Genomic DNA, 7,488 nt, shown 5'->3' on the forward strand with positions numbered 1-7,488 from the left:
GCGTGCAGAAGGTGAAGGCTGACAGGTCTCATCACTAGATCAGGGAGAGGCACTCACCTTCCCAGTTGAACTGGCCTCTGAGATTTGGTCCCCCCTGACCTCCCACTCTACCTCCTACTCTCTTGACCATCTCTCAGTGGGATCTCAGCAGATCCCACTGTCCCTGAGCGTGCTGTGCCAATTTCTCCCCCAGATGTACTCACACTGCTCCTGCCACCTGGGACACATTCTTCTCTTCCCCTCTATCTGGATTCTTCTTTCAAGGCCTAAGTGAAGACTTCTGCCTCCAGGAAGCCTCCTGTGGTTGTCCTAGCATAACCCTTAGACCTCTGAGAGCAGGTGAGCCCCTTTTGCTTGCTAACTTTGGTGATCAGGCTGGTTGCTGCCTGGAGCACCTGATAGAGGCCGCATTCAGGCTCAGCTGGAAAGAGTTGCATGGATTGGCGAGGTCTGCCAGGGTCAGAGAGAGGGAGGCTGGGGTGGCTTACCTTTGCTTTCCCTGCTGATGCATCTGGGCCATGTGGTCGCTGTTCATACCCTTTGTGCACGCAAAACTTCTCTCACCTCTTTACCCCCTGTCTGCTCAGGGGAGACATAGCCCCCCGATGGCGGGCACCCTGCCTCATGCTTCCTCTGTGCCCCTCATCATGCTGGGCACACATAAGTCTCCATAGACCCGAGTCAGATGGAGGGGCAGAGCATAAGTTCCATGGGGAATCTGAGTCATAGAGTTTCAGAGCCATTTACAGGGAAGGGACCTGGGGCTTGGAAGGGGAAGGCATTTTCTCATGGCCCCAGAGGGACTGCTGGGAAGGCTCTACCAGAGACTGGCGGCTGAAGTGTGGCTTCCCTGCCTGAGGGGTCTCTGGCAGTGCAGGTGGAGCAGGGGTCCCGATGCTGCCTCCCCATGCCCCCTGGCCCTGCAGAGGCTCCTGCTTTTTTCATCAAAGCTCTGAGAGCATTAATTAGTGCACTTTACTCCCATGTGGGGTATCCATGCCTTTCATTATTCCCATTTTACAGATGAGAATATGGAGGGAGCACGGGGTTCATGCCTGGACCCCAGGTCCCATCTGGCAGGTTGCCAGTGGCTATAGTGACTCTGGCCCCAAACATGGGCTGACCACAACCCTGGCTCAGGTTGGGCCCCAGGCTTTTTAAGGAGACTTCTCCCCTTAGGGGATCCCAATGCAGAGAGTGTCTGAGCTAGAAAGTCAATTATAGGTTATAGATTCTGAGCCCCTGGTGATCCAGATAGAGCAAATGAGTCCCAGAGAAGGTCAGGGGCTGGTCCCAGACCACACGGCTTCCCTTCATGGACAGGCTTCCTGACAACCAGGTCTCCCCCATTCTTCCCAGAATGCAGAACAGAGGGAGAGCTGTGGCTGTGTATCTGGGTCCTTGCTGGAGCTCCATCCTGCTCAGGCCCAAAAGCACTGGAAAGGAGAGCTGGCAGGATGCTCCAGTAGCCTGCCCTGGGCCAGCGTGGTACTGAATCTCTGCAGTCTCACCTAGTCTCAAGTTCTCACTATAGTGTAAATGACTGATAGCAGAGCCTTTCCTGCAGCCATGTTGGCAGGAGGCAGAAAGGAGCCCCTGAAAGAGGAAATGGGACGCTTCTAGGTGTTGCAGGGATGCGTTGTGATGTAGTCCAGAGAGGGAGTCTGGGGGCCTAGACACTCAACTTCTTCTGAGCCCGACTCCCAGATTGACCCTCCTCCTCTCCCTCCTCTTCCTCCTCAGTCTCTCCGTTTCCCCTCCTCTTGTCCTCTTGCAGCAGCTGTTAATCCAGCCTCCCCTCTGCATGGTGCATTGTAAAGAGCTGGCCCTCCGCCAGATTTGCATTCGAGGTTTATTGATTTAATTAAGCAGAGGCCGTAAACAGTACCCCCTCCTCAGCCTGAGGAGCATCCGCAGGGCAGCTGCCTGGCATGAAAGACCCGTGGAGGCCGCTGACTGTGGGGGCAGCCTGATTCAGGGACCTGTGATTCCCGTGACCTTCGTTCCTCCATCCCTCTTGGATTCTATCAGAAGTGCCATCACAGTGACAGTGATGGCTTAATCATAGCCCAGCGCCTCTGCCAGGCAGAGAGGGCCTCAGTGGACAGTAGGCAGAGGGTCTTGGGAGCCCTGGTTGTCAGTCTGTCCCGTCCCCTCTCTCTGGCCCCACCAGTTCGGGGCCCACCCCAGCTGTTTCCGCTCCTGCTGCTGCCCTGCCCAGCTCTGGGAAGGCTGCTCTTCTGTCCTCAACAACAGAGCCGCAGTTCCAGAGGCCCATAGCGGACGTTCCCATGCCCACTCTCGCCTGGCGTCTCCAGATGCCACCACAGAGCAGGCATTTGCTGCATCTGCAAAAGAGGCAGGAATGACTGTAGGTGACCGCTGTGTGCCCCACTCCCTCCCAGATCAGGGAGTGCTGGCCTGGGAGACAGAGACCTGGGGTAACTGTCCCATCCTAGCTCCGACTCTGTAGCCCTGCCTCCCAGCTGACTCTGGGCTGCTCCTTCTGGTTGTGGGTAAGGGGATGGAATCGGCACTATCCAAGTTCCCTTCTAGCCTGCTAGTCACCTTTCCTCTTTCATGGGGAGATGTTCTTATGCCAGGGAAGGCTGGGCACTGGGCCAGGCAGGATTCTCACACCTATAGGGTCAGCCGATCTTCACACCAGCTCTGCAAAAACAGTAACCTCGTCCCCCACCCGCCCCTTAGAGATGAGCAACTCAGATGTTGAATGACCTGCCTCAGGTCACTCAGCCCTTAAATGCAGAGCTTGGTTTGAGCTGAACTAGTGCTAGGAGAGGTGAGGAAGACATTGCTGGATCTCCCCTGGTATCTGCCCCCGATGCTACCTCTCCAGTCAGTTGTAAGGCCCCCTTCCCCAGAGCCCCAAGGAGAGGTCTGACCTGGAGGAATGGAGCCTGGGTGACAGAGAGGCTGTAGGAACGCAGCCTGGGCAATGGAGAGGCAGCAGGAACGGAGCCTGGGTGACTGAGAGGCTGGAGGAACAGAGCCTGGGCGACAGAGAGGCTGCAGGAATGGAGCCTGGGCGATGGAGAGGCTGCAGGCATTCTTTGGCCCCTTCCATTGTTGAGGAAGACCCATGCCCAGGTCAGTGTTTCGCAGTTGGCCATGCTTCCCCTCCGGAGCTAGGAGGCTGGGCGAAAGGGGTGGAGCATCTTTGCAGGCGTGGGGCTGGGTGCAGCGGACATGCCTTGTGGCTCAGAGCCTGATGGCTGTAAGAGTCCTTGGACCAAGGAGGGCAGAATCAGCTTGCTGGGCCTCCGCGGGTGGGGGGTGGGGGGCGGTATGGGGGCAGCAGGCAGTGAGGGGAAGAGAGGAAAAGGCAGGTGGGAGCTGACAGTGGCAGGGACGCGCCCCACAGGTCTGTGTTAGCCGTGTTTGTCTGGAAGTTCACAGCTGCTGGCAAACATCTGCTCTGTCTCCCACCTCTCACCACTGCTTCCCGCCTCACCGCCCCCGCCCAGCCTCTTTCTGGGGTGTTCCCTGTCGTCCCTCCTCTCCCCAGACGTGCCCTTCCTGATTTCTGCTGTTCTCAGTTTTGTTGCCTCTCCATTTCTTTCTCTCTTCCCTCTTTCACACTCTGGGTCTCTCAGAATTGGTCCTCCCTGCCCGTCCCCTGGGAGGCAAGCCCCTCCAGCCCTCCAGGCCTGGGGAGGTGTGGAGGTGAATGTGATCAGCTGGGCTTGGGTCTGCAAGGCTGGGGCCTTTGCCATTCTCTGGCTGGCCTCTCTGAGCTTCTGCTGCCCCATCTGTAAGATGCGGACTGAGAGGCGGGGATAGTCAGGGCTGAGGACAGTGCCTGACATCTTGCAGGGCTCCCTCTCTCCCATGTCCAGGTGCGGAGTTACTGCCACAGTCATCCAACCTGCATGTTCTCAGGAGACCTGGAGGAGCACCAGGACTCCTGGGAGCCCTGAGAGGTTACAGATTCCCCAGCCCATTCTCCCAGCGCCATCCAGCCCGGTGGGCCCCACCCTCCTGCATCCCTGCCACGTTGTTCCTCACAAGTGGTCATCCACTCCTAGTGTGACATGGTCATCAATAGGGTGAGTTGACAGACTGGGATCCTAGCACCACCACTCAGCTCTCGGAACCTCAGTTTGCTCATCTGCAAAATAGGAAGAATAAGGTCTGGTGGGTCGCAGTGGCTCACGTCTGTAATCCCGGCAATTTGGGAGGCCAAGGTGGGCGGATCGCCTGAGGTCAGGAGTTTGAGACCAGCCTGGCTAACGTGGAGAAACCCCGTCTCTACTAAAAATACAAAAATTAGCCGGGCGTGGTCGTGGGCACCTGTAATCCCAGCTACTCAGGAGGCTGAGACAGGAGAATTTCTTGAACCTGGGAGGCAGAGGTTGCAGTGAGCCAAGGTTGCACCACTGCACTCCAGCCTGGGCAACAGAGCAAGACTCTGTTTCCAAAAAAAAAAAAAAAAAAAAAGAATCAGGCCTGCTTCATAGGCTTGATGAGCACTCCCCACTCTGACGTCTGTGGCAGTGCAGGGTCTACCATGGACCTCAGAAGACTCAACAAATGGGGCTGACTGTTCTTGTTGAACTCCTCTGGGGTGGGAAGCTTACCCTGTGTGAAGCTGCTCAGCATTATTGGAATGGGATTCCCAGGGTGCCTGTTTTAGACAGTACCGGGGCGTGTTGAAATGCTTCAGTGCCCCAGGGGGTTCCTGCCCAGCCTGCTCCAGTGGAACCCCTCTTCCTCCTCCCAACACCTGCCCCGCCACCTGCCCACACTGCTGCCACCTTCCTCTGGCCTCCCACAGCATGACTGGCCCCACCCACACCTGGCACCTGTTTCCCGCTGCTTTACTCTGGTTTACTCACTCTCCCTTCCTTATGTTGCAAAAGCTTCCCAAGTGGTTATGCTGCTTCTGTCACCTTCTCCACTCCAGTCTCCACCTCCACCTGGAGGGATAGAAAAAAAAAAACCACTTTATTGGGGTATTTCTTAGTATAAAGTGCTCACATTCAAAGTGTGTATCTATATACACACACACATATATACACACTTGATGGATGTATATATATATATATTTATATATATACACACTTGATGGATTTTCACATGTGTATACAGCCATGTAAAAGTCTCACAGATCAAGATATAGAACAATTGCAACAGCCCAGGCAGTTCCATTGTGCCCTTTCCAGTCAGTAACCTGCCCAGAGGTAACCTGTATTCAGGCTTGGATCCCCAGGGTTAATTTCATCTAATCTTGAGCTTCATATGTGTGGAACCATTCAGCACACACTCACTTCTGTCTGCCTTCCTTCCTTCAGCATGCACACTGTGAGATCCATCCGTATGGCTGCGTGCATCTGTAATTTCTTCTTTGTCATTGCTGCATAGTATTTCATTGAATGAATGTACCATGATTTGTTTATTTATTCTACAATAGATGGGCATTACAGTTGTTTTCAGTTTTGGGTTATTACAAATAAAGCTTTGAGGACGATTTTTGCACATGTCATTTGGCAGTCACTTGCTTTCATTTTTCTTGGGCAGACACCTATGGCTGGAATTGCTGGATCATATGCAGGCATGTGCTTATCTTCAGTAAATATTGCCAAATCACTTCCCAAGTGGTTGAAGCAATTAACACTCCCACCAGCAATGCAAGAGTTCTGGGAGCTTCAAGCTCTTGCCAAAATTCAGAATTATCATTTCTTTTTAATTTTAGCTTTTTTGGTGGGAGTATAATGGTATTTCATTGTGGTTTTAATTTGCATTTCCCTAATGATTGATAACGTTGACAACTTTTCACACATTAAGTGGACAGCTGGGTATTATCTTTTGTAGATGGTCTATTGAAGTTTTTTGCCAAAGTTAAAAATTGGATTGTCTATTTTGTTCTTGATTTGAGTTTTTTCTCTCATTCTTTTTTTCACATATTCTGGATTTGAGTCATTTTGGGATATATGCATGGGTGATGTGCTTCTCTATCTTTATTACCTACTTTCCTACCCTCTCAAAACTCCTCACCCTGTCTGAAAGCTCACTGAGCCTCAGCCTCTCAATGTAGAGTTTCCTCTGCCGGGAGGGACCTCACGCTCTTCTCTCCTTCATCAGGGCTTGCTTTTCAAGACCCCAATCAAACCCCACCTCCTCTAGAAAGTCAGCTCTTCCTCTCACAGCCCTGGTTGATATTCCCTGGTTTTGGAGGCATCGATGCATATGGCCCATCGGATGCCGTGAAAGAACAAATCTTGCAGGCAGGGACGGTGCCTTCTCTTTCATATCTGCCCCCGTCTCAGGGGATGCTGGAGCTCCATCAGCTTTTGTGGACTTTCGAAGGTTCGGTCGAGGTGTGGCCCCGTTTGCCTGAGACAATCCCAATTGCCACCTATTGACACAGCATGGTTAATAATAGCCCGTCCTGAGGGCCAGAGGAGAGGGGAGCTAAGATGGGAGCCAAGGGGCCGATCGGGAAGAGAACACTTGTTTCAGGGACAGACCTGGGCCTAGTCCTGACTACCTTCGGTGTGCTGTGTGCTCTCAGATGAATCCCTCATCCCCTGTGCCTCAGTTCCTTCTTCTGTACAATAGAGAGAATAAATCTTCACCTGTCTCACTGGGCAGTTATGAGGGTAAATGAGACATCAGATGAGGCTGTGACAGGAGACAGTGCAAATGTACAGAGAAGCTGCTCCTGTCCTCCCATGGCCCTGCTCACGATGGGGAATGTGGTCACCTACCCCATGGCAGTCCCATGGGCCCTGGGAGAGGGGCATTCAGCATGCTCAGGGGAGGGACTGGCGTGTCCCAGAGGGGGAAACCTGGCCGAGTGTTAACATCAGTTCAGTCCAGGTGGTGACTAAATGTTCTGTTTTGAATGCTCAAAATATTTCGTGAATAATTTTTTTTCTTTGAGCTATAATTGACAAATAAAATTGTATATATTTATGCTGTACAATGGGATGTTTTGATATGTGTGTACATTGTGAAATGACTACTACAGTCAAGCTAATTAACATATCCATCACCTCACATAGTTACTTTTTTTTTTTTTTTGGTGGTGAGAACATTTAACATCTACTGTCTTAGCAATTTTCAAATATCCAATGTATTATTATTCATTATAATCACCATGTCATATGGTAGATCTTCAGAGCTAATTTGGCCTGCCTCACTGAAACTTTGACCTACATCTAAGTTTAATTTACATTAAAAAAAATGTATTTCAAATATATTTTTTAGTTTTTTAGAGACAGTGTCCCACTGTGCTGCCCAGGCTGGAGTGCAGGGTTGCAGCCTCAACCTCCCCGGCTCAAGCAAGCGTCCCACCTCAGCCTCCTGAGTAGCTGGGACTGCAGGTGACAGCCATTGTGCCTGGCCTAATTTTTTTTTTTTTTTGAGACACAGTTTTGCTCTTGTTGCCCAGGCTGGAATGCAATGGCTCGATCTCAGTTCATCACAACCTCTGCCTCCTGGGTTCAAGCCTCAGCCTCCCGAGTA

The sequence above is a fragment of the Piliocolobus tephrosceles genome, chromosome 9, assembly GCF_002776525.5.
Source record: "Piliocolobus tephrosceles isolate RC106 chromosome 9, ASM277652v3, whole genome shotgun sequence".
Taxonomy (NCBI): domain Eukaryota; kingdom Metazoa; phylum Chordata; class Mammalia; order Primates; family Cercopithecidae; genus Piliocolobus; species Piliocolobus tephrosceles.